Raw genomic sequence first — 26336 nt, 5'->3', positions numbered from 1 at the left:
GAGAGACTCTTAAGCAGGCTCCACACCCAAGTGCATATGATTTTATTTATTTGTTTATCTTGTTGGTATGGTGAGTTGCATTGTTTGAATCAAATTTGCATACCTAGAATAAATTCCAGGGAACACTTGGACACTTGGTCATGATCAATGACCAAATAATAACCAGACTGATACTTAGTTGTAGTACATAATTTTTTTTATTGTTGGACTCAGTTTGCTAATGTTTTGTTGATGATTTTATACATAAGTTCATGAAAGATATCAGTCTATAATTTTTATTCTGTAATGTCTTTGTCTGGTTTTTGTATCAGAATAATGCTGACCTCATAAAATGAATTGAAAAATATTCCCTCCTCTTTTATTTTCTGAAAGAGGTTGTGTAAAGTTGGTGTTAATTATTTTTTGAGTGTTTGGTATAATTTCTAGTGAAGCCATCTGGGACTAGAAATGTCTTTATCAGAAGCTCTTTAATTACAAATTCAATTTCTTTAATGGTTATAGCACTATCCAGATTGTTTATTTCATGTTGATTGAGTTTTGGTAGTTTGTTGCTTTGGAGGAATTGGTCCATTTCTTCTAAGCTGTAGAATTTATGAGTATAAAGTTATTTGTAGGATTCCCTTATTTTTCTTTTGCATGTGCTTTTAAATAATGATAATCACATGAATAAAATCAACAGGATTGATAAGGTTAGGCCTCTCTGAGGAACTGATTTGTGAGCTTGAGATCCAAAGGAGTCAGCTTTGGAAAACTACAGAAAGCATACAGGCATAGGGAGAAGTTAGTGGAAAGGCCCAGAGAAAGGACAAGGTTGGCCTTTTTAAGGAAATAAAAAGTAGCTGGAGAAGAAAAAGCAATAGGGAGAATGATTGGAGTTGAACCTGGAGAGGATGACAGAGATTAGAGAACATAGGGGTCTTGGGCCATTGGAAGGACCTAGATGTTATTATAGAAGTGAGATACCATTGAATGGTTTAAGATAGGAAAAATCATGCAGGGATTTTTATTTATAAGATCGTGGTGACTGCTGTGTGGCGAAGAACCAGGAATCAGAAGACAAGTGATGAAGAGTTTTCAATCTTCTCTTCAAGATGATGGTGGCTTAGATGCTAAGGCAGCAGTGAAGATGGAGAGTAGGAGGCAGAATGGGAATATGGCTTGAAGTTACTTTTTCTCTCTCTCTTGGACTACTGACCTAAATGCCGTCTCTTCAGGAATAGGAACAATCACCCTTTTTTCTTGAGCTTTCAACAGTTACTTAGTCCATGAAAGATTAAATAAAGTTCAGACTATCAAAAATCATCTCAGCTGTATCTTGACATTTTTTTTCATAGTCGATCCAGGATGCTCCCACAGAAATAACATAGACTGGCTGGTTTATAAATAACAGAAATCTATTTCTCACAGTTTGGAGAGTAGAAAATCCAAGATCAAGTCACCAACAGATTAGGCACCTGGTGAGGGTCTGCTTCTTGCTTATAGATGGCCACCTTCTTGCTCCCAATGCAGAAGATCAGGGAAAGCTTTCTGCGGGTCTCTTTATAAGGGCATTAAGACATTTCAAGACCTAATTACCTCCCAAAGACTCCACTTCAAAATACCATCACACTGGAGATATAGGATTTAAAATATGAATTTGGATGGGGTGGGGGTAGGGGGTAAAAACAGTTTATAATACAAGACCATCTAAATCCATAAAGTTAAATAAAGTTCAAACTATCAGAAATCCTCTCAGCTATATTTTGGTTTTCTTTTACAGTGTAAATAACCTGAAAAGTTTTGTGCAGGCTCATGATTCACTGCCTAACTTTAGAGGGTTTCTTGAAAAGGCTTTGGCCATTTGTTTTGTCAGAGGCTCAGGCCATTGTTCAGTGTTGAGAGATAACAAGAGTACAGTTTAATGTGCTACAGATGTCTGGGACGGTGACTCAGGCTCCTGGCAGAGATCCAAAGCAGGAAACCTGCTGCTGCAATTCGTATTCTCTGTGTCTATGCCGGAAATGGCTCGAGCTGTAATTGCAGAGTTTATAGTGATGTAAATGCAGCCAAACCCCAAGTGAAGCCTCGCAGATGTACATCATTAGGAGAGCTCTCAGCCTCTCTTATATGCTGTTCAGAGGCGATTCATTTGCAATCAATTTCAAAGACTCTGTGGACGGGGAAGAATGTTCTCTCCTATTGTCTAGCTCATTTAAAAATCTGTCCTCCTGACATTTTGATAAAAGGTAATAACCAAACCTCTTGTGTTCAATAGAATCTGCTTATAATAACAAGCGTGGCATTAAAAAGAGAGAGAGACACCCAAAGTATCAACAGCCCTTTAGAAATGGAATACATCATTTTCCATTTGACCCAATTTTCCAATTGTCAGCAGCATCTCTTATGTCTTTACCTATTCTACGATTAGTAAGGAGGCCAACACTTGCACTCATAAGTTAGAAAGCCTTGGGTACAAGTTTTATTTATTTTTGTTTATTTAAAGATTTTACTTATTTATTCATGAGAGACACAGAGGGACAGAGAGACAGAGACACAGGCAGAGGGAGAAGCAGGCTCCATGCAGGGAGCCCGACGTGGGACTCGATCTCGGGTCTCCAGGATCAGGCCCTGGGCTGAAGGCAGGCGCTAAACCGCTGAGCCACCCGGGCTGCCCAGGTGCAAGTTTTAGAAACTCTACTTGTTTTCTAATGTAAAAAAAAAAAAAAAAAGTTTTGGTGTCTTTAATGTGTAAGGTCTTAGAAATAGAGAGGAAATGGCTGATATGCAATTGTAATAATTAAATATTACAATATTAATATTTAATTCCTTGGGTAGTATATTTAGATCCCAATGAGAAACAGATACATACTCAAACAGGATGGTTCATTATAGAGGGAGTATTAATAAAAGTGTAGTTGAATGTAGGGGAATTTCACGAGGCAGCAGTTGCCTGGGGCATACTCCTGGATCTATCTGTCTGTACAGTGCAGGAAGTAAGACCTGACGTGTGGAACCTGGAAGGAAGGGACTGTCATGAGAAGGTAGTGACTTCCAATGAGGGGTGACTTCATAGAGAACAAAACCGAGGAACCCTGAGGCCAGGGGAGGCCATGTGTGTGGTATATCCACATTACCTCCTGGGGAAAGGGTACGGGCAAGAAAGGTAGAAAGTAGATCTGGAGGGACAAATTCATATGTTTTTTAAGATTTATATCCTAACATTATTTTTGAAATATTGCCCTTGCCTACTCTAGCATTTCCTGAAACTATCTCAGTTGAGCTTTTTTTTTGTACATCAATTTCATTTTCATCGCTAGATCCATCTTTAAATCACCTAATAGAGCTTTAAGAGATCTTCATTTTTTAAAAAATATAGAACTCTTAAATCTTTCTATGATCCTGTTACTGGAATTTTTGCCCATGTCACAAATACAGATTCATATTATTATGACAACTTTAAAATTCTTCTTGTAGGTATGTTCATATACTTCACTAACTTGACTTACTGTTTTACTTCTAAAAATGATTTTAAGAGATTACTTACAATGATATTTGTTCCTTGGAGTTGAGAAATCATATTAACAAAAAATATAGTGAAATATGTACAAAATCTCTCTGCATCGCTTTTGACCAATTCTATCAGCTTACCTTAATAAACATCCAAAAGTAGGACTGATTAAGGTCACTTCAGAAATGTTATTGTGTCCTTCAAGTGGCACTTGGAGATGGATGGGGTACTCTACAGTTTGAGAGAATGTGTCATGATATGAATATAAGCCTATCATTTTTTACTTCGGGAATAATTTTATGGAGGGAAACATTCTTTTGTGTAGGCATATATAATGTTAAAACTGTCTAGACCTCAGTTTCCTCATCTCTTGAATAAGAATTTATTCCACAGGGGCACCTGGGTGGCTCAGTGGTTGAGTGTCTGCTTTCAGCTCAGGTCATGATTCCAGGGTCCTGGGATCGAGTCCTACATCAGGCTCCCCACAGGAAACCTTCTTCTCCCTCTGCCTATGTCTCTACCTCTCACTCTGTGTCTCTCATGAATAAATAAATAAAAACTTTTTTTAAAAAAAGAAAAAAGTATTTATCCCAGAGTTATTGAGAAAAAAATGAAATGATGCAATTAACACAAAATTGGGGACACAGTAAGTATTCAACTTCATTTGGCTTATGTTAATTATTTATAAGATTTCTAAATGGCCCCAAAAATCCATTTCCTTAAAGAACTGTCCTGTTAAATGATCATCTTTTCTCTCTTTTCTTATTCATACTGGTAGGTTGTAGATTAACAGAGTGATTTGGCAATAATGAAATGCAAATGTGTGGTTGAAAAACCATTTTCATCTGGTTGCTGTAGATAAATTCCAGCGTTTCACGTTTGAATTTCAGCAGGAGGCAGGCTACTTTCTGGACCCTTAGAAAGAGTTTGTGAAGACCAGTTTATTCTCTGCCTGAATTTCACATCCACCTTTTATTACCTTTTGTTAAGCATACAAAATACTTAAATCAAGGCAGACCTTTTACTGTTGGCTTGGGAACTGAAGGACCTTCTGCCTCATTTTGAGCAACTGCCTTTGCCCACTAGGTGGCGAGGGCTTGGAAAATTTACCTGTACATGTCACGTAATAAATGATACCATTTTGACTCCATTTTGATTATTTATCTTTTAGTTTCATTCTGCTGTATTTTCGTGTTTTCTCATAAAGGGAAAACAAAAAAATTGGAATAATCCATTGAGTTTGTCCAATTACATGTAAACTTTCATTAGCTTAAATATAAGCTGTTTTTAATACCCTGGCTTTATGATTCTAAAATGCAGGTCTTTTGCAGTCACTGCATATACTGAAACTGATAAGAAGAGCAAACATCATGATTTTTTTAAAGATTTTGTTTATTTATTCATGAGAGATGCAGAGAGAGAGAGGTGCAGAGACACAGGCAGAGGGAGAAGCAAGTGCCACACAGAGAGCCTGACATGGGACTCGATCCTGGGTCTCCAGGATCACGTCCTGGGCTAAAGGCAGCGCTAAACCACTGAGCCACCTGGGATGCCCCATCATGATTTTTCGACTTAGTATCCCATCTATAGCATTTTAGGAAAGGAGTCTTAATTATCAGAAGACATCTTCCACATCTACAGCTATAGTTATTATTTACAAATATTCAGTGGAAGGGAAAATATATAGGTTATTCCCCTCCTACCTACCTAAGCACCACACACACACACACACACACACACACACACACACACACACACACACACCACACAATGATTAACTCCTGAATGGAGATGGAGATTTTTTTCCCCCTTACAACAAGCACCTGTGTCACACTAACATTTCACTTGCTGGATCTACTACAAGCTCACAGACCCATTCAGTGTGAAGTGCTGAGATGCTCCGGTAGGAGAGAGGGAACTCTGTCTGGTTCATGCAATTTCTTTCTTTCTTTCTTTCTTTCTTTCTTTCTTTCTTTCTTTCTTTCTTTCTTTCTTTCTTTCTTTCTTTCTTTCTTTCTTTCTCTCTCTCTCTCTCTCTCTTTCTTTCTTTCTTTCTTTTCTCTCTTTCTCTCTCTCTCTCTCTTCTTTCTCTCTTTCTCTTTCTTTCTTTCTTCTTTTCTTTCTTTCGCAAATGAGAACTTAAGAGTATATCATGATGGAGGGAGAAGGAAAATCCACCTTGCAAAAGGTGAGTGTGTGCACGCATGCATGCATGTGCACATTGGGGTGAAGAGGAGAGAGATAATGCACCATTATGCAGAACATCCCAAAGGGATTAGGCAAAAGTATAAAGTCAAATGCCTGCAGGGGCCAGGCAATCACATGAATGCATGAAACAGGCTGGCTGTTAGAAAATCATCAGTGTGCTAAATGGAAGTGACACTTGCACTCGGTACTGACATCACAATCAGGAATGTGCATGTAAGTGCATAAGAGACAAAGACTGTTGCCAATTTGAGAGCTGTTGCCTCTTGTGATTAATAGTTTAACCAGCAGTGTGTGGGCAAAGCCATGTCTGTAGCTTGGATCTGTTTCAGAGCCCATCATTGAGTGATTTCTTGACCTCTCATCAAAGTGCTTGAGGTCTGAGGTCAGTTCTTAATCCCTCCTTGTTTTGCCAATGAGGAATTTGACACACGCACACACCCCAACTAAGGATACATTATGTCATACCTCATTCCCTTGAGTGTGCTCCTTCTGATACTGTGCTTCCTTCTTGCATATTTTCCCCCTCTGTTTGATCCTACTTGTTTCTTAGGTTGTCCTAAAGTGACCAGATACCCCTGATCTTTGTTGTTGTTATAGGAAGAAATGTGCTCAGTGTCTCAAAGGCCAGAATTCTGAGTGATCCGCCCAATTGGTCTTGGTGGATTTAATCTTCAGAACAGATAAGCACCATGAGTAGTGCTCATTTATTTGTTGTGGGTCTTGCTCTTTTCATCTGCTTACTGCATCTGGTTTTAGGGGTAACATGACACTCCGTGCCTAATGGGCTTGACAGTTTGAGTTCAAGCTGCAATGTTGCATAGTTCCAGTAGAGGGCACCTGTGCTTTTCAAATCAAATGTGAATGCACTGTAGAGAGGGAAGCATTTCAGCTGACCTTCTAATACTCCAAGAAGAATGCTTCAAGAATTGTTGGTTATTTGTTGCTTTAAGTAAATTTAGGCCAAGTGTTACTTAGCTGAGGAATTTAAACCAGAAACAATGGCACTTGTGTGTGTGTGTGTGTGTGTGTGTGTGCTTTCAGAGAGATCAAAGTTTGAGGTGGTGGGTGATATACTGGGGAGTATTACCTGGGATGACAAATTTCTAAAGGTAAATGTGACATTTGGTTTTGTTGATCCAAAGCAGTTTTTTGGAGTAATATCATATGTAGGATAGTGTTCAAAGATTCAAATATCCATAGATTGCATTTATTCATCAGTATTTACTAAGAACTTGCTGTATAAGGAAAGCTCTGGACACAAGGGAATACTGCAGAGACAAGAGAAGGCTTGTCCTTGCAGTCATAGAACTTAAGTTCCAAGTAGAGGAGAGGTAAAACAGTAACCAAACAAATCAGTGATGACCCATCAGACAGTGTTAAGTGCTGAGATGCTCTGACCGGCAGTGTGGAGATTGAGAAGCAGTGTGGAGTCAACAGGTGATAAGAAATGTGCTCTCTGAGAAGGAAACACTGGAACTCACCTGAAGGAAAGGAGCTGGCAGTGTGAAGACAAGGAGAAGGGAGTTCCAGGCCAAGGGAACAGCAAGTGTGAAGGTCCTAAACTGAGACTGTGAAAAGAAAACCAAAGAAGGCGGGATGAAGTCGAGAGATGAGAGGATAAAATATACTGAAAGAGGTGACAAAGAGCCAGTAATCAAGACTTGCAGGCTTTGGCAAGGGTTGCTGTTTTTGTCCTTTGAAATTGTGGACTTTTAGTGTTGGAAAGGACCTTGGAGGCCGCCCTGTCCACTTCTTCAAGCTTGCAAAGGAGTCTTCTGAGGAGCTTGTCAAATAGGCCAAGTCTGCTGGAAATTCTGATCCTGAGGTCTAAGGTGAGGACTATGGTTCTGAATCTTTAAGCTCCATGGCATAGGGACGCAACTAGTCCTTGAGCCACATTTTGAGAACAGATTGATTTATCAGTTAGGGCTCTATGGTTGCAAGTCATAGAATCCAACTCCAGCTAACTGAAATACAGAAAATTTATGGAAAGGCAGCTGGAAAGCTTATGGAAAGTGGATTGACAAGACCCAAAGATGCTGTAGGCATTTAGATTTGCAGAAACAATGAGGAATCTTTTTTTAAGACACTGCAGCTTAGAGATCAGCTCCAATACAGGTTCTCTGCCTCCCATGCAGATTATTTGCTTGTCCATTAGTGCAGTGCACAGTTATTAGGCATTGATCAAGTACCAGGCAGTGTGCTAGACACCAATGGTACAGTGATGAACAAGAGAGGCTCTTTCTAAACCACATTGTGCTCTTTCTAAACCACATCTTCCTCTTCCCATATTCATTGAACAAACATTTATTATTATTACCTTTTTAAAGATTTATTTACTTATTTATTTATTCAGAGAGAGAGAGAGGCAGAGACACAAGCAGAGGGAGAAGCAGGCTCCATGCAGGAAGCCTGACGTGGGATTCAATCCCGGGTCTCCAGGATCACACCCTGGGCTGCAGGCGGCGCTAAACCGCTGCGCCACCCGGGCTGCCCAAGAACAAACATTTATTAAATGCCTACTGTACACAGGGTGCTGTGGATGAATAGAAATCCACATAGTCTTCTTCATCTTCAGGAAACATAATCTGGTAAGGGAGGCACAAATAGAATGTTATGAGAATTTGAAGGAGTAAGAAGTTGCTATCAACCCATAGGAGCTGAGATGGCTTCCTAAGAATGAGATGGATCATCCTTATTCGTCTTCCCTGACAGTGAGGGAGACTTAATGAGGCTGCCTAGAATTAGGAATGCTGTGGGCTACCTGCTAAAATGGAACCTCTGACTTTGGCCTTGAACCTACTGTTTTTTAAGCAACACATTCTGGGCTTACGATATTCATGACGGGTTATAAAGTCTTTGCTCATCGGGCCCTGGAGCATAGATTTGGGAATTGGCCAATAGGTGGATCACGATATGGACAAATCAATTGGATGATTCAAGCCATCTGTAGTCATACTTTTGCCTGACTAACTGATGACTCCAGTGTTCTTCATCAAAGCTCCAATTTGGCAAACAATCCCATCCACTCATAAAACTTAAGTTTTATATCACTCCAAGCTATTAATATACCCAGCTAGGTGACTGAGGCAGGCTGCTTAGTGCTGAGGTTGGTGATGTTGTAGGATTCCATGCACAGACATTTTTCTTAGCTTGAAGATACATATTTTGTGTTTGTGAATACAGGAAAACAGAGTGCCGTTTCAAATAATGATTATGTGCTATTTCTTGTATAAATAAGAGACTGGGATCCTTGGGTGGCGCAGCAGTTTGGCGCCTGCCTTTGGCCCAGGGCACGATCCTGGAGACCCGGCATCGAATCCCACGTCAGGCTCCCGGTGCATGGAGCCTGCTTGTGTCTCTGCCTCTCTCTCTCTCTCTCTCTCTCTCTCTCTCTCTCTCTCTGACTATCATAAATAAATTTAAAAAAAAAACTAAAAAAAAAAAAAAAGAGACTATTAGAGGCTAGTGGATCAAAGTGAATTTGGGAAGGCTGGTCCTTCTTCACACTGCAAGATTTGCTCCACGTGTTCCTCAAGCCAACAGAATAACAGAGGATACTTTTCTCATGGTGGTGGCAACATCATAAGAAGGGCAAGTGGAAGCACATGAGGCCAATTAAGACAGAGGCTTGGAATTGGCACACCGTTATTTCTGCCTTGTTCTGTTGACCAAGGCAAATCACATGACCAAACTCAAAGAACAGAGAAATATATTCTAGCCTTTTGGTGAGAGGAACTGCAAAGTCACATGACTCGGGAGTGGCTACAGGGAGGAGTGAAAACTAGAAGCAAGTAATGTGCATAACACACATTATTGTGAGAATTAAAGGTATTAATGTAGGGTAAGTATTTAGAAAGATGCCTGGCACATAGTAAATATTATGTCAGCATTAGCTTTTATTATTCTTTTTTTTCAAATATCTATCTTCTCAATCTAGAAAATATTGCAGGAATGATCATTAACATCTTCAGACAAAATGGAGCCTGTTTTATAAGCTATTGCCATGCATGTTTATAATAACACCATCAATATGTGTTGAGTGCTTTCCTATCCATTACCTAATTTGGTCTTCATAGTCAAGCTGAGGAGTACGTACAATTTTACCTTTTGCAGATAAGGAAGCAGAAGCTCACAAATGCAGACTGACCTCCCCAAAATCACAGAACAATAGATCCTAGGATTTCACCCAAGGTTTGCTCAGTTCAAAGACTGCTGCAGCAAAACCAACATCTGCTGTAGGCCCTAGGCCCCCACTTTCCAGATCTTTCAGATTTCCAGAGCTAGGACAACTGCCATTGGCAACAGCTTCCCCACTATAGTCCCACATCCTCACTGGCCCACTTCCCAATCCATTCTATACTTAACAGCTATAGTGATTCTTTAAAAATGCAATTTTGATCTTACTAGCCACCTGAATAATATCCTGAATAAATCACTACTACTTTCAGAAATCTTAAGATTGTTAACATATCCTACAAGACATTGATATGGAGTCTTGCTTTCCTCTTCATCCTCCATCTTCAACTAGGTGCGTTGGTCTCTCCAGCCCTTGCTTAGAGCCCCTCCCTGGTGTAGGGCCTTTGTAGATGTTCTTCCTCATGCCTGGGTTTCTGTCTCCTCTTCCCCTGGCACTCCACCTAGTTACTTTTGACACATCCACCATGTCTAAACTAAAAGACCACTTCCTTAGGAAAGGCTTCCCTGACCTTACTGAAGATAGGTTTCTCATTTCATGTGTTTTTTAGTGCTGTCCAGATACCCTAGGACCACTTGTCAAAGCTGTATCCCTATGTTGGTAATTGTATGATATGAGTATCTTGAAAATTCATTTCTCTTTTAGAGTCTTTAATACATGTATGATGTGACTCCTCTGCCTGTGATCTTCTGTACATGCCACCCAGCCTGGAAACTCCTAATTCTCCCCTACTCATCTTTGGTCTCAGCTCAAGCCCATACCCTCAGAGAATAGGAGGTGGCATTTTCCTGTGATATCACATCCTTCTCCCCTAGTACTTTACACACTTGAAACTTTTTCATTCAATATCTGTCTTTTGTGGAAGTCTCTAAGCGCCACAAACTCAACAAAAACTACTATTTTCATTGTGTTTCTAGCAGCTAGCACAGGGCCTGGTGTGGAAGCTTGGTGATTACTTGTTGAACCAAATGACAGTAGAGTCATAAGGCATCAGGAATGTGTTAGCTACCCTGGTCTATTTGGCTAATATCTATGGTGCTCTTTGGAACACTGTTCAAAATCTGACATGAACAAATTAAAAATTTTCCAAATTTTACTATTTATTTGAAAAAATCATGTGATTTGACAACATCAAAAACTGTCTTAAAACATAACTAATAATATATTAATGGAGACTTTTTTTAAAAGCTTTTATTTATTCCAAAGTTGAATGCATAAGGCCTACAATAGCATGGCATTTATAAAATACTATATGTTACAGTCTATGCTAAACACTTTACAAACATCTCATTTAATCCGTAGAATAACCCTATTAGGACTCTTTTCTCCTCATCTTTCTTGTAGATAGGGCAATAAAACTGAGAAAGATAGGTCAAAGAGTGTGTTCAGGGTCCATGGACAATGACACCTTCCTTCAGTCTCCAGAATAGATTAGTGCTGTCCTCAGTTTGCTGTGCTCCCAAAGGACTCACTGCATTTATCATTGTCATTAGTCCTCTCTCATGAGACTCTGAGAGACGAATGGTCTCACTTATCTTTCTAGTCTGCAAGTGTATGTTCTTGGCACATAGTAGGTACTCAATTAATGTTTAATGAATATGAACTATATTTGTTCTGGCACAAACCCATAATGGTTTTAAAAATGGAAAAAGAAGGGCTTTCCTAACAAAGGCAAATAAAACAAAACAAGAAATCAGTCAATGTGAGCAAAGCAGAAATCAAGTGTTAAAATGTAGAAGTTAAATGGGCTGGCTCTATACCTAAAAAATCTGTGGTCCCATCTTGCTTCTTCCTTCAGCTGTGTGAATGTTGCAGGATATTTATCTGCTATAGGGCTCAGATTCCCCACCTGAGACATTAAAGTAATAATACTGTCTATACCCCTGTAGAGTCATTGTAACATTGCAATGATTTAACATGTAAAAAAAAAAAAAAAAAAAAAAAAAAAAAAAAAAAAAAAAAAAACCTAGAACAGTGCTTTTCACATTAAAAAAATGTTCTACAAATAGTGACTATCATTATTATAAATCTTTGTGACTTGGCCTAAAATGCTAAATATTAGTGCCCTAGTTTCTCACATCTCTGGTATTGAAGTTGGCTTTCCTGACTCTGGCAGACTCCAGATCCTGTACCCTGGCTCTGCCCTTGGTTGTGCCTATAGGGTAGGCAGCACTCATCTCCACTGCTGTCTGAGCTCTCACACCATCTCTTTGTGGGGCCCCCAGGGGGCCCCACAGGGAGGTGGTTCTCTACCTGAGACCCAGATATCCCTCCTACTTTAGATGGCCTCTTACCATCCTCTTTTGAAACTCCGTTTGTATCCTGGAGCCTGTCCTAGCTAGTTTGTGGCTGAGTTAGGATGGTGACCCAGGCATTTTGACATTAGAACCATCAAGTATAATCACTTTACAATCCACCTCTCCTTGCCCAAGAGTCTAAAATGAAATTCCTGTAATACTATTTAATGTTCTTCTATTAACTTTTGTGCTATTAAGAATTTTTAAAGCCTTTATTTTTTTATTAAGAAATTAAAATATTTTCCATATTTTTATTTTAAAAATTCCTTTTTATTCAAAATGAAAGTTTTACTTAGTACCAGGCACTGTGCTGGGCTCTGGAGAAGAGTGACCATGAAAAGCATCTCTCTTTTTCTTCTAGGTAATAACCTAATGAGATGCTGCCCTTAAATAACAAAACCACAACACCTTGTTTTTTTAATTCATGTAGATAAACCTTATAAGATTCTCCAAATAAGAAAGTACATCAGCCTCTGAGAATTCAGCTGTGAATTAAGTTTCTATACCTGGCCATAGAATAATAACTTTCCCCCTACTTACCAACCCAACTGCTCTCCTGTTGGAAGAACTGAACCAAGAGTTGAGTAGATTGCACTTTGCAACACAGACTTGGTGTAAAATAACAGTGTACTGCCAAAGAAGAAAAAGCAAACTCCTTGTTGCTTTAAGATGCCTCTTGAAATTTCAGGCTGGCAACTGCTGGCTCTCCCAGAGAGATGCCCTTTTCTGTTTGAAGTTGTGTCTCTCTCCTGCTTCTGTGTACCACTGTGAAGTCACTTTGAACAGTGCAGGTGGCCCCAGGCCTTTGAAGACTTTTTGCTAAGGAGAACAGAGAGGCAGCGGCTATGTAATATTCTGACTTTAGATGGGTGGTATCTTATGAACACACCTGGCTTCAAGTTCAGCTCTGCCCCTTGTTATTTTTGTGATTTTAGGCAAGTTACTTAACCTTTCCAAAATTTGTAGAATGGAGATACTAATAGCATGTATCAGGGTCTTTGCAAGCAACAGAAACTTAATGTGGGACACAATATATATAATTTATTTGAAGATTATAAGGTAACCCGTAGTTCAACGAGAATATAAAGAAGCAGGAAACATCTGAATCAAGCAGCCCTGGAGATATATGAATTAGGAATTAATGACTAGTCTCATCAGATTCTCAAATATACATCCTGGCCACTAACCCTGTTTTGATGTGACATCTCCACCTGGAGGTAAAATAGGCATCTCAAAATTAATATTCAAAACAACACTATCCCTTCACATCCTGGAAATCCTGACTTTTATAAATATACCCAGTTTTACCCAATTCTACTAGACGTCTAGTTCTCTTCTTGTAGCCATCTGTGTCACCTTCTATTTATACTTTACCTCCAGTTCATCAGCAAAACCTTTCAAGTGTGCCTTCAACCTGTATCCTAGTTCTGACCACTTCTCACCTGCCACACATCACCCACAAGCCAGGAATTCCTATCTTGAATGGATGGTGAATGTGACCTCTCTTTGATCTTCTCCCAGCTTTGTTTCTTGCCTCTGTCCCACTTCTATTCTACATACAGCAGTCAGAGTAATTATTTTAAAGATAAAATCAAAATATTTCAACCCTCATTGAACTCCCTAATGACTTTCCATTGCATTAAAAATAAAATCTAGTATTTTAATTTTGACTTATAAGACCCAACATTATCCAGACATTGGCTACATCTCCAAACTCAGTGTGTAGCACTTCACCCACTGCTTGGCACATTAGCTTCCTTGGCATTCCTTGAACAAGACAAGTCCATCTCTGTCTTGGGGTCTTAGTGCTTTGTATCTCCCTTGACCATTCCCTTGATATTCACATGGCTGACTCCCTCACTTCATGCATGTCCAGAGTTGCCGTTGGAAGAAGCATTACTGACTATTCTATGCAAAACACCCCCCCCACCCACTGTATTTTCTGTGGACTCTGTGAAGGCAGGAGATATGTGTATCTGGTCTGCTGATGAAATGCCAGGAGGCTTCCTGGGCCCATAGGGACAGTAAGTACATATTGGAATAAATTAATAAATATGTTAGTGTGTTACTACTAGGGTATAGAGCTCCAACAATTTTTCTTTTTTTTTTTTTTTTTTTTTTTTTTTTTTTTTTTTTATAAATTAATTTTTATTGGTGTTCAATTTACCAACATACAGAATAACACCCAGTGCTCCTCCCGTCAAGTGTCCCCCTCCGTGCCCGTCACCCATTCACCCCCACCCCCCGCCCTCCTCCCCTTCCACCACCCCTAGTTCATTTCCCAGAGTTAGAAGTCTTTATGTTCTGTGTCCCTTTCTGATATCTCCCACACATTTCTTCTCCCTTCCCTTATATTCCCCTTCACTATTATTCATATTCCCCAAATAAGTGAGAACATACACTGTTTGTCCTTCTCCGATTTCCAACAATTTTTCTGTTCCATCTCTTGGAGGTTTTCAAATCTCCAAGAATCTCAATGACCTATTCTGATTTGTACGCCAATCCCTTGGTCAGAGGAAGACAGAATTCTGTTACAGTAACATCCACAAGGCAATGTATAATGAAGGACTTATGGCTCCCTAAAGGTAAATTAGAGAGGTCTTACCAGGAGAAGGCAGAAAGGATACCAGGAGTTCAGTTCATATTATCTCCTCACAGGATTAACTAAGGGTTAGCTCAGTTTGTGCATGTAAGCCAGGACACAAAGTACACATGGGTATAGCCTAGGTTATAGTCATAGTTATAATGGGGCACTAATAACTTGAAATTCCAGCTGTATCTTCCTATACACCTACATAGATGAGCATACACAAATATTGTATACAAACATTATAATGTTTTGTAAAATAAGCTGGCAGCCTTAAATAGCAAGTCAAGAAAAATAGCTGATATTATTAGAATGTGTTCAACAATTCTTTTGGTGGTAAATAAGATATTATTAATGTTCATGCAATGCAATTCTTTAATATTGAATATAAGAGGAATTTTTCCCTATTCCTTTGAATTTAAGTGTAGTTAATTGGCTAGTATGGCCAGCACAGTGTGAGTAGTGTTGCAAGCCCCTTCTGACAGAAATATGTAAGGGCTGGGGCAACTCCTCCCTGGCATCTTCCTGCTGCCTCTATAATCAGAGATGTTTCAAATGATGAAGCCACCATGAACTGTTTCCCTAAATGTGTGTATGTGTGTGTGTGTGTGTGTGTGTGTGTGAAGCAGAGCCCCCAACACATGATGGACATATAACATGAATGAAAAATAAATCTTTACTATTTTAAAACTAATCAGATTTGGTAGTTGGTTGTTACTGCAGTATAACCAAGCCTATTTTGACCCAAACAAGGATTTTTACTTTTTTTTTTTTTACTCATACTAGCTGAACAACCACTAAATGATAGGTACTATATTAGGAAGCAGGTTTCCTAAGATAAATCCTGCAGTTATCTCTCTATTCTAGCTTCATGGATGGGTATATGTAAAAATTAAGAGCCTACCATGTTGCCGAGCTTGATGCTAAGCCATGGGAAAATAGAAGAGAAAAAATAGACTCACATTTACCTTTAAGGACCTTACAGTCTGGTGGAACTTACACTGAATAATCACACAAAGATAGCACTGGAATCCCAACTATGATGAATGCTATAGGAAGAAAGTACTGGATTCCAGGGAGGTCAAGGGGTGGGCTTGCTAATGTAGCTTCATTAAAGGAGTGGGAGTGTCAAGGAAGGCTTCCATGAGGAGGGGGCATTCATGATGAAATCCACATAATGAGCAGACATTTCTCAGTCTCTAACCAGAGATGTAGATATAATGATTCTACTTTTTGAAATCTGTTCCTTTCAGTTCCTCTATTCTAAAATTTCTTTGTATCTTCAGCCTCTGCTAGATAAATAGTATAAAATTTCATAGAAAGCCAAAGCCATTATTTGAATGATTCCTAAGGAAAGCAACTGTCAACACCAATAGAATCATCTAAATGATTTCCTGAATATGGAGACTGGATAGTAGTATGACACCAGAATTTCTATAATAGTCATAAACATTACTACTAATCTGCATGGTGGCAAATGTAACTTTCAGTTTTTATGCCATCCAGAGTGATGTTAACTATTGGAGGCCAGCATCATTCTCCATAATTATTTCTTGTGTGCTGCAGTTCCAAAAATTTCCCTTTGCACAGCATCTGTGTTACAGTAGGAAATATCAATCCCTTGACATTTAGATAGTAAAGCATCTTATTCTAAGGAAGATTTTAGAGATAATAATTATATAATATAATGTTAGTATAATTAATATAAAATATAATAATATAAAAAATAATATAATAATATAAATATAATAATAATTCCTCATGTTTAGCTACATATTATCTCCTTTGAGTGTTAAAACAACATTTCAAGGTAAGCAGGAAAAAAGCATTTAGTGCTTTGAACAAGAATATAGAGACTCGAAGTTTCTGAGACTTGCCCAAGATCTGTAGTTGGAGGTGAGTGAACGCAAAGCAAACTCAATTCTCTTGATACTGTGGCTTAGAGACAGATAAGGTGTAGTTATGGCAGTTGAAATATATGGCTTGAGTTGTTCTTACACTGACTTTGTGATCTTTAACAAGTTACTTAGCTTTTCTGAGCCTCATTTTCCTCAGCTGTGAGGTAAGAGAATGATAGCTAACTCATGGGGTTATTGAAGGAATTAAATAATATAAGCAGTTATAAATTCATGTAATCATTTATTTACTTACTTATTTAGACAATATTTGAACCCTACTCAGTCCCAGATACTGTCTGGATACTCAGAAACAGCCTTGGATAATATAGTCCTTGACTAAAAAAAAAAAAAAAAAAAAAAAAAAAGGACTATAAGGGTCACATAATGGTATTTCCTTCTGCCCAGACTCTTTTTTTTTTTTAAATAAATATCTATCTAGATTCATTGCCTGTACCAACTATGAAAACTATGCATGGTAATGAGGAGGAACATTAAGTATTAAAAGGTAATTTATTACTTCTACCTTATTACTACTATTGTCACTATTATCTCTGAAGAAGCAGGTTCTTTGATTTGGATGGATGAGAAAATGTTAACAGGTAATACTGGCTAATAATAATATTGTAGTTACCATCTACAAAGGCTTTCCCACACTTCATTTCCTCTGTCACAGAGTGACCATAAGTCTAGAAATGTAAAGCACACCACTGCTAAGGATAGTGAAACTACATAAAGGTGAGATGTCAGAAATCAAGATTAGTCTATTTGTCGTGTTCCAGATGAATTGACCTTTTATGCAAAGTATAAGAGAGCTTTTCAATTTGCATAGATATTGGAGATGTTCTATTAAGGGAGGATGGGTAACTAGATAGTACAACTTATAGATTCAAGAACTTAAGGTCAGTCCAGTGCCAAATTCCAGGACATATAATCAAATAGATAGATGGCCTATAAGTACATACTGAAGGAAGAAGTCACACTAGAAGTACTGACTTCACTGCCATTTTAAAAAATTAGGGTTAGAGAAACCTTTTATACAGGTAAATCTGGATGCAAGGAAGGATTTGGGAAAACCAAAATTTAAGAAATTCTTGTTTTCAGTTTGGATAAAAGTAATTTAGAAGAGGATAGAGTCAGTGAATTCTTATCGATTGAACTGTCAAGTATAAATTATGGATTAAAATCAAACAAGGGCAGATGATCTCTGTCCTTGGTTCTGACTCATTCACCACTACAGATGACTTGTATTAAGACCTCAAGTAATGGTTCCCACACTTCCAAATCAGCTGGCGTGCATGGAAAAGCAGAGCTGCTTGTATCTGCTGTTGACAATTATGATTCTGTAGACATGAGAGGAGACCTGGGATGCTCTACTTTAAAGATGTTATCTTCATCATACTTGTAAATGTCATTCGTTGGAGGATGAATTAATACATTAGGTGACTGAATTATGATCTCAAATGACATGAATAAACTGAAATAAGGGCGAGTTTCAGTGAAATAACATCTTTAGAAACAGATAAATGAAAGCTTTACTTTAGATGTTCTGAAAATCATCTGCACAAGTATATGAAGGGGGAATGATATTTTAAGATTAGTAACTACAGAAAGTATTTAGGGGAAGTTAGCTGACTGCAAAATAACATGTGCCAGCAGAGGGCTGTGGTTTGCAATGTAGCTGATGTGAGCTGAAACAGGATATTGGCAAAGGGGCGAGAGTTCAAATGTATAATTCATAATTCCCCTCACAGATTCCAATAAACGACACCGTATCTTTGAACATTATGTTCAACTACCAGAATGTCATAGAAAAAAATAGAATTTAGAGTTTGGAATAATCTACAGCCATCTAGTCCAAAGGTTTTCAAACAGGGTTCCATGGATTAAAGGGCTCTGCAGGAAGTCTTCCTGACTGGTAGTAGGAGGTGTTGGGTCAGGGAGGGAGTGAGTAGAGTTCAGCACTCTCACCCCAAAGTAAGGTCCAATGCGAGCAGCTCTGCTATTGTCTATTTTTCATTTTAGGTGTCCACATTGAAGTTCATATGGGGATTTTTATTTTAAATTTGGTTGGTTAAAATGTTAATGGGGAAATAAAGTTGAAGAATTATGGAAAAGTATGTCAGCCTTACAATTTGCTGTCAAAAGTATCATCACAGTATATTTATTTCTTCAAAAAGATGCTAAAAGAGGAAAGAAACATATTCAGTATCCCTTTCATTAATTTGAGGAAAAACTGTTACCCAGGGTGAAAAGGGCCTGTGTTTATTCAAAGGAGATATAGATACATAGATGAATAGATACATAGATATAGATATCTTTATTTTGTATATACATATATCTTTATTTTGTGTGCACAAATGAATAGGCAAAAACATTCTCTACATTTTCTATTCACCTAAGAAGTGTTACAAACATTTTGACCCTTTTACCCCTTCAGTGTCATGAATCTATTAATAAGGATATACCTCCTTATTCTGATATTCTGATTATTTTTCACATAAGCAGGATGAGCAAAGCATCTGTGAGATGCTTTTGATGCTCTTTTCCCTGATTTCCTTTGTTGTAGCAATAGCTCTTTGCTATTTTAAATGACACTGAATGTTGTCTGTATAATTCATAAATATTTGCATTTAGTAATTATATCAATAAAAGATCTGGAAGACTGAATTGTGCTGAATCCATTTTATTTTCTGCAAAAGAGGCAGAATCTTAATTAGCTTTACTTCTGATACTCATTAACCCAGATATAATCTCTGATTATGTATTGAAATCAAGTAGAATTTAAATCATTTAATGACTTTCTTGAGATAAAATTAAGGGGTTTTCCCCTATAGGTTTTGTTCTTCTAAAATGCTAATTTTATGGGGGGTGTCAAGAAAAAGAATACTTATGATCTTAGGTTAATTTAGGCACTTTCTGTTACTGTAATTATAGGGCTAGAAGAGAGTAACTTCGCAATGCTATGAAAGAAAAACGGCAGAGTATGATACAAACCAAAAAATATAAGCCACCTTCCGAAACATTCTGGATCACAGCTTCAGATAAATAGTGTGTACCTTCATAGAGAACAGTGTCACCTGATAAGTCATTCATTGTCACTCACTGAGCAAGGGTTTATTGTGTTTTCTCCATGCTGTTTGACTCTGGTAGGAAAACAGAGTAAATATAAGATACAGTTCCTTTTTCCTGGTAGCGCATCAATCTATGTTAGAAAATCGGAGATGGGTACACTTGTAACACAACTAGTTTTATGGTCTCTATCCAGGAGTTATAATGAGTGATGCAGAGGAAGTTATAGTACCATTATTGAGAGCTCACTCTGTGCCAGGTGCTGTAATGTGTATGTATTATCACAGTCACTCCTTACAACATCCATTTTGAAAACTAAAGCACCTGAGCTTTTGAGTGGTTAAGAAAATTACCCAAGGTCATACATCTAGTATCTAGAGTGAAGATGAAATGAATAATAAGCAGTAATCAAAGTGGCTGGCATATGAAGTGCTTCATAAGCATTAGCTCATAGATCCGGTGGTGGTAGTGCTGGTGTCCTTCATAACAAACCTATGAGCTAGTTACCAATTTTAATCTTAACTATTCAACTGAGAAAAGGCCCAGAAAAGGTAAATGACTTATTGGAGACACTGAGCATTGAAGTAACAAAGCAGGAATTCAAATCTGTAATTTTCTTCAAGCATTCCCAGCTCTGTGGCTTGGATTTTAATTTTCAGAGGGTCAGTATACTCACTGAAATTTTTTATTCAAGGACTGACAGTGACCACACTGGTATATAAAGGCTAGTGTGTTGTAGTGATATTATGGAGAGACCAGTGGTGAGGATCCAGTAAGGTGGAGATAAGGAATAGAGTCAATTTGGAGGTTATCACATAAATCCAAATGTGATGAGATATAAGAGGAAATAAGATATTAATATGCGGTGAAAATGAACCCTTGTACACTGTTGATGGGAATGTAAACTGGTACTACTGTGAAAAACAGTATGGAAGTTCCTTCAAAAAATTAAAAAATAGAAATACCACATGATCCAATAATTCCACTATTGAGTGTTTTCCCAAAGAAAATAAGAACACTAATTCAAAAAAAAAATGTATGGATTCCTGTGTTTATTGCAGCATTATTTACAATAGCCAAGATGTGGAAACAATTCAAGTGCCCATTGTTAAATGAATGGATAATGAAGATGTGATTTATTTACATATATGTATATATGTAATATTCCACCATGGAATATTACTCAACCATCAAAAAGAATGAAAATTTGCTATTTACAACTACATGGTTGCATGTATAGGGTATTAAGTGAAGTAAGTCAGATAGATAAAGACAAATACTATATGATTTCACTTATATGTGGAACCTATAAAACAAATGAATAAACAAGCAAAAAGCAGAAAAAAAATCCATAAATTAAGAGAACAAACTGGTGATTGCCACAGAAGAAGGAATGGGGAGAGATGGGCAAAATGAGTGAAAGGGAGTGGAAGAATCAGGAAAGAAACTAAGTCACTGATTTTGACGGCAAGGAATTGTTTAAAAAGAGAGAAAGGATATTGGCCCCAGGGATGTTTGGAAGGAAAGATTTATAGAATCTAATGAATGGCTATGGGACATGAAGGGAGAGCTTGCCTAGGCCAAGAGCAAACTGCAAAGCTGAAGACTGTGTCTATTCCATTCACCTGATGTCTGCATCTTTTAGCACCATAGTGTACCTCCCAACAGGGGCTCTATACACACATGCATAATACATTAATGAATGACTAGAGAGAACTGCAGCATCAGGCCTGAGGAATGTCCCTCACAAAAGCAAAGAGAGTACAGGGAAGGACACTAGTTTGAAGGAAAGAGGAATGAGGATTTGCATATGCTGAGTTTGAGCTGAAAAAAAAAATGCACATGAAGAGCCTGAAGTTCTGAGACAATTCAGGACAGGCAGTTCAGCTACTTATATAGGAAGTGATGGTTCAACCAGTTGAAAAGGCACAATTTTCTTAAGGAAAATGAGAACAGAGCAGACTGGAAGAATGAGACTGGACCTTAGGGACAGAAGCAGAAATAGAGGGGAGAACCAGGAAGGAATAACAAGGGGTCTTTTGGAGTGTAAAGTCAGGTCCCCAAGGAAGGAATGCATTTCCAAAAGGAGGTGGCAGGAATGGAGTCCAGTGCCGCATATTGAACCAGGGGAAGTAGAATGTAGAAATGGTCCTTGAATTTGGTCAAAGGAGATTATCAACTGTTTGGGAAGGAGTTATTTTATTTATAAGGTTTTGCTGCAAGTTGGATTGCTAAGACTTGATACAGTGATTGCGGTGAGAAAATGAGGCCACTCATTGACAGATGTTCAAACCAGACCTGAGCAAGGGGGTTTCTTAGAGGTGAGAAAGAAGTCTTAGGTGAAGATTCTGTTACTTTCAAGATTGGGAAGAACAAATCATCCATGTTTATGGTGTGTATTACAGGGTGAATTGTGTCTCCCCATCCCTCCCCCCAAATTAACATGTGGATGTCCTAACCTCCAGTAACTCAGAATATAACCATATTTGGAAATAAGATATTAAAAGAGGTGATTAAATTAAAATGAGCCATAAGGATGAGGATCAAATCTAATATGAATGGTGGCTTTTTGAGAGAAGAAAGAGATACCAAGGTGCCTATTCACAGAAGACAACCAGGTGATGAGGAAGCAAAGGATGGATTATAAATTTCTGCTTTTTTAAAATCCTCAGTCTGTGCTCTTTTGTTATGGCAGCCAGAGCTGACTAAGGCTGTCTTCCAAGTAGGGGGTAAAGTAAGTATGGGAAAGATAGTCTATATAGTGGAAACAGACCACAGAGAATGTGTATACATACAAAGACAGTATAAAGTCAGTCAAGAAATGAAAACAATTACTTGCTTATTGCCATATACTCCTTGATCCTTTACTTTTCTTGAAACATTTTAAGATTTGTCTTTTTTCCCCCAAATACACCAATCCAATCTGTTGAAATTTGGAATCTGGTGATTGAGCTTTTCTTCCTTTCTCCTGCCTTTTTGTTGTTGTTTTTGTTTTTTTTTTTTTTTTGTTTTTTACCATATCATTATTTTTAACGTCCAATGTTTATAATATGAGGGCCAGAGCTTTCTCCCCAACTCAAGTTTATACATTTTTGATTAGCTTGTGAGGCCAATATGGATACTTATTCTTGTCTAATTTCGTTTCTGGGAAGACTTCATTCAGGTTCTCAATGGTCATCTGATCAAATGGAATTATGTTCTTCATCTTTTCCAGCTCTTTCTCATATTCTTCAATACTGGCCTTTGAGAGAGACAAAAACTTAGCACAGCTTTTCAATCTTTTTTATCCTCAGCATCCACCTGGACAGTGTATTTATCCTCTGGCACAGGAAGCTTCAGGGCATTAAACTTCTTCTTGAAGTCATCTACCAAGCTAGCCTTTGCCACATTGGCCTTGTGGTAAGCCCAGTCGATAGCAGATGGTTTCTCAAGAAGAGTAGCCAACCTGGAGGTAGGCGTCTCATTCCAGGATTTCAGGGAGTTGGCATTCATTCTGGTTTCGGGGTATGATTTCCCCAAAAGCTACCCAGTCAGTGGTTTTTAGAGCAACTTTTCACCCGGCCATCTTGAGATCCTTCACCGACCCCAGCGGCCCACAGTCTTTGTTGTTGTTTTTAATAAATCACTGCTCACTGTTGTGAAGGTGAAGGAGAGAGGGGGTGTTGCTCTTAAGGCCTTCGGTGTCACTATTTGTTATTTGATCCTAATCAGGAGACTCATTGATAGTCTAAAAAGCTGTTTTATTTGTTTTAAAGCATTTATAGACTCCCTTCTTATTTATCATTATATAGAACTCTGAGATTGGTTTGGGCTAGTGGAGACTAAGAGTTCCCTTCCCCATCTATGGAATCTAAATATTTAGAAATGCAGAGCTCATTCAAGTCCTCTTCTTTCCCAGTGACCACTCTTCAAGGGTATTTCAGAGGAACGCCTTCACATTAGCTCATTTGAATCTTACTGTTTAAAGCAGAGTTTAAAATGAAAACGTAGTTTGGCTCCATCCTCGAATTAGCTACATTCTTTCTGATTTTTGAAATAATAAGATTATTTTGTCAAGTCAATTGTTTTGCCGAATAATCAGCCAGTGGCTAGATGGATGGAGGGGATGTGTCAGTGAGGAATACATTTGTAGATGACTGCATGAAGTGGAGGTGTTAATACTCCTTTACCCTCTGAGTCCTCTACCCTATGGGAGAAGCTTTCCTCAGATCTAGCCCAAGATGAGAACAATGATATTTTAAAATACTTGGCAAGATTTCATTTAGAAAACCAGGCCCTTGAGAATGTTCTGAAAGGATTGACTCTGCCTGTATCTGGGATTTCTTTAATCCTTTCATCGTTCTTTAGGTGAGTTTTTAAGGAAAAAAAAAAACATATTGACAAGCTGTCTAGTGTGTCAATAAAGAATCTATTGGACACCTTCTTTTAATAGAACTTTATAATCTGTCTTTAGAGGTCTGAAAACGAAATTTTTGCTTATCCAAAAAAATTATACTGGAACTTAACTATAGGCATTTCACACTGTGATGTTTCAAGTGGACCAATACCACATGGCCTTTTGTATATTATTTGTGGGCATAACTGGAAATTTCTATACCAGAGGCAAAACTTCAGGATGGCTCTCTTAGCTTTTGGGGGGGAGGGCAGATGGGGGTTCAATATAAGTATATAGTCTGTTCTTCAGCAATTAGAGATTGTTTAGATATTACTCAGGCTTATTGGGGAAAGGAATGAGGAATTTTATATTCTATCACACTGAGCTTTGAATTTATGAGAGAGAACGTTGTAAAAATTTAGAATGTTGAGTTACAGAAAGACTCCTATATATACATAATGCATTTGGAAGCTCAGAAAAATTCTCCAATTGTCGATTTGGAATTTAAATTATCCCATTTTTTATTGTATGGTTAAAACACTTTTAGGCCCTGAGTCTTCAAATCCTTCAGTTTCCAGTTCACTTATAGGATATTTTGATTATAGTTGTAAAAATTGAAGAACCTAGCATCAGGTTTGCTGAGGCCTTAGGTTTATAGTTAAATTCTATTCTACACAGCCTCCCTGAAATGATATTTAATGCTAGTTTAATGATTTTATTTAATTCTACTTTAAAAAATATTAACTAGATGCCAGTGTGTTTAAAATTCCTATTCCAGCCCTGACTTGCCCTTCACACTCCAGCTTTGAATATGCAATGATCCACTAGCTGTGTCCATTTGCATGTCTAAAGGCATCTGGAAATTAACCTGTCCAAAAAGGAACTCTTGGTTTCTACCTTAAAACTTGCTCCTCTACTTGTCTTCTCTTGTCAGTAAATAGCAATCAACCAACCACCCAATTAAAGAAACCCATAATCTTAAAGTCAACCTTGGTTTCTCTCCTCTTACCTACCTGTCCAATTTATCAACAAGTACTGCTAATAGCACTTTTTTTTGACATATCTCAAATCTATCTGCTTCCCTTCATCTTCACTATCCCTATTCTCATGCAAGCCATCATTATCTTTGAAGAGGGCTCCTATAATAGTCTTCTAACTTGAACCTTCTTCCAGTCTTGCCCCACTAAAATCCATTTTCCATACAGCTGCAAAAACAATCTACAAATTCAATCAGTTCATATCAATCCCTTGTGAAAGCTCTCATGGTTTCTCCTTACACTTAGGATAAATTACAACTCTTCATCATGGCCTACAAGGTCCTACATGATATGACCACATACCTGCCTCTCTACCTCATTACAGACCTCTCTGTACCTTAATAACCATTTTCCCACAACTGTGAGCTGCTTTCTATTTTTGTAAAACTTTGGCAAAACTTCCCCAGTGCCTTTGCACTTGCTTAAGTCTCAGTCCAGAACAGTGTCCTGGCTGCCACTCTCCACTCCCCCAGATCTTCCATGATCCATCGAGTCTTCAGCTCATCCAGACTATAGCTCAGATGCCAACTTATCAGTATGAGCTTTCTTGATCATCTCATCCAAAGCAGCTACATACATCACTTTCTCTATCACTTCCTTTTGTTTGATTTATGCGGCTAGTTATTGCTGAAATTATTTCTTTATTTACTTGTTTGTTGATTCTCTTCTCTGCTACAATGTAAGCTGGACCAAGAAAAAGACCATACTTGTCTTATTTGCTATTATGTTCATAGTGCATAAAACAGTTGTGGTACATAGCAAATGGTTAAAGGAAGAGTCATCAAAACATCAGTATTGTATTCTCATTATAGTGTTTTTCACAAAGTCATGCCTTGCACTAATGTATCTTTCTCTCTTGAATCAAGTAAAACTGATTTAGCTATGTATAAGTTGAGGTGATGGTTTTGTTTTTACATTGTCAATGAAAAGGTTAAAAGAAAAACCAAGATTAAAATATGTTGATAGAGCTAGTAGATTCTAAGTCATAGAGATAGCATTTGTAAAATACATCTGCTGTTAATTGAATTAAGCCTCTATTTAACAAGAACCACATGACAAATATTCAATTTACTTAAAAGCACTAGAAAAATGTCTTATATTGAAATAGGTCAACAGGATGTGGTCTTTTTTTTTTTTTTAACCAGCTTTTTAAGCCAGTTGTTCTGTAGTTTCCTAGGGT

The 26336-nt window shown here is 37.9% G+C and overlaps 1 protein-coding gene and 1 pseudogene across 1 annotated transcript in view; one reads left to right on the top strand and one right to left on the bottom strand.

Moving 5' to 3' along the window:
• SYNPR (synaptoporin) overlaps nucleotides 1-26336 on the top strand; it is a 295671-nt gene that overhangs the window by 60786 nt on the left and 208549 nt on the right. The window lies entirely within an intron of this gene.
• On the bottom strand, nucleotides 22827-23309 carry LOC129521361 (ATP synthase subunit d, mitochondrial-like; annotated as a pseudogene).

The sequence above is a fragment of the Nyctereutes procyonoides genome, unplaced genomic scaffold, assembly GCF_905146905.1.
Source record: "Nyctereutes procyonoides isolate TBG_1078 unplaced genomic scaffold, NYPRO_anot_genome, whole genome shotgun sequence".
Taxonomy (NCBI): Eukaryota; Metazoa; Chordata; class Mammalia; order Carnivora; family Canidae; genus Nyctereutes; species Nyctereutes procyonoides.
This window is presented reverse-complemented; position numbering and strand designations above follow the sequence as displayed.